Raw genomic sequence first — 2,379 nt, forward strand, 5'->3', positions numbered from 1 at the left:
TTCAGATACGGATGCCGAATGCTTCGAAGAAAACAACGCTCTTTCAAAAACAAATCACCCAGAATTATAGTAGTAACGAGAAGTTGGTACTAGAGCAAAAAATACGCTAGCATATTTATTTATGAAGGCATTAGGCATACAGGCGTACAATTACTTGGTAGATGTTTTGCTTTCGGTTTCGATTTCGGGCAGTTCCGCGCACACGGGCGCTGTACAAAATCAAGCAAACTTCTAGTTAACTCTAACTGGGTTGAAGTCTGACTTATATTCTCATAAAATAGAGAAGGAAAGACTCTCACTATAAAACTCTATATTGGCAGCTAAGGCAAAAGCTTCATGAGGAAATATCGACTATGGCACAGCAAAGTGCTTTGCCAGGGGAAATCAGCGTTGAACGCTACAAGGTGTGCAGTTTCCTTTATTCCTACGCGAGCAAAAACTCTCTACAGATTGAGACGTATGTGTGCTGTGCAAAATATGCGGACATAATCGAGATTCGAGAACTCAGTAATGTGATGCCAAAGTATTCAGCGGGCCCGAAATCCTTCCTGAACCACTTGGTTTTCACGTTGACGGTAGGATTAATGGGTATACGTGGTGTAGACCAGCAAAAAAGCGAAAAATCAGGGAAAGCGCCGTTTGACACCCGTCGCGAACATAATTGGCTGCAGAGCATAACCCAGCTGATGTCTACTATACTCTACTATCAGGATTTTTTAGGACGAAAGAAACGGCTTGTAAACATCTCAGGCAATCCGATACCACTTTCGCTGCGTTTTTTAGAGGTTTTAAATCACGTCTAATGTCCAGCGGGTATTACTATTTCTAGACAACTTATTTACCCGCTTTAAAACGTCTTCGGAAATCGGTCTAAAAGTTGGATTTTGCATTCACACAGCCGTCACCTTCTCCACAGCACCGTCACGTTCAGAAACCACGACGGAAACGTAAACAAGTAGCGTTCGTACTGGAGCTCTCCGTAAGACAGGGTCGTCTGCCTAGTGATCAGTTTAGCCTAGAATTGAGCATTTCTAATCTGAAAAGTAAAGAAAATGGTTTGTGCTCACGTTTCGCAAAATTTAGCCGTAAAATTTTTTGTTTTCTGATTAGCTGGTTTAGCGCGGGGCATGGTCCCGTCACGTTGACGTGACGGAAACGTAGTGCTCGGCCTCCCGTCACCGTCGCACCGTTTTCGGCGAGAAATCGGCCGAAAAACGGCGCCCATGACGGAAGACGGTGACGTGACGGTGACGTGACGGGGTGAAAAACGGCTGTGGGAATGAGGGCTGAGTCTGTTAACGTGACTTTTCAATCGGCCGTTTAGATGGTTTAAAGACGACTCGATAATTTCAGTCTACAAAAGGGCTTTGGAAAGACGGTAAGAATCTGTTTCTTGGAATATTTAGAGCCGCATTTTACGCGTATAAAATACGGCTGCAAATCTGCTCCCCTGCTTCGCCCTACCCTTTCCCCGGTTTGCTGCACGCATTCGCAATAAAAAGGCCTTTGCTTTGAGAAAACATTTTATTTGAGAACAAGCAATGGGGGAAAGTACTGAGCACAAAATACCATTACCAATGCATTCAAAACACAATTCAGAGGCAAAATCTTCCTTGCACGTGCCAGGAGCCTCATTATACAAAAAAAAAACTACATTGGTTATTTGAACGGAAGAATTCAGTGCAAATAAAACATTGAACAGAAAAGATCAATTCAATAAACTTGTACCATCAGGTTCACAGCTTTCCACTTTCTTATTTTTAAAGCAAAAATGGAGCGCACACAAAACATTGAAAACAAAACGAAAAAAAAAATCAATGCAAGAAACATGTACCATCAGGTACACAACTCTGCATTTTCTTATGGATATTTGGAGGCAATAATGCAGCACAAATACAACATTGTGCAAAAAAGGGTGCATGCAAAAACTTGCACTATCACGTCCACAACTTTCTACATTTGCGTATGGTTATTTGAAAGCAAGAATGCAACACAAATAAAACACTGACAAAAAACGGTCAATAGCAGAAAATTTTACCATCAAGTTCAGAACTTCATACATTTGCTTTTTACGATTGAACAATAAAATGCAAGGACAACTGTTTTTGCAAGAAATGACAGCCATTTAGGAAAGTGAAGCAATTAAACAGAGTTTATTTGAAAGATCACATTGTAAAGAATGTATAACAAAATGACTAGGCAGAATACCAGTGCTCACCTGACGCTAGCAACGTTAAAAACTTTTCCTAAACAAATGGAAAGCCATGTGCAGCATGGCGACACTTTTCTCCTTAGAATAAGCACTAAAATAAGCATTATAAGCACCAGTTAAACCCCTTATAAAAATTACTACTGCAAGTAGCACTTACCAACACGGCA

Source organism: Haemaphysalis longicornis, unplaced genomic scaffold (genome assembly GCF_048455015.1).
Source record: "Haemaphysalis longicornis isolate Haplotype H1 unplaced genomic scaffold, Haemaphysalis longicornis Haplotype H1 scaffold_9, whole genome shotgun sequence".
Classification (NCBI taxonomy): domain Eukaryota; kingdom Metazoa; phylum Arthropoda; class Arachnida; order Ixodida; family Ixodidae; genus Haemaphysalis; species Haemaphysalis longicornis.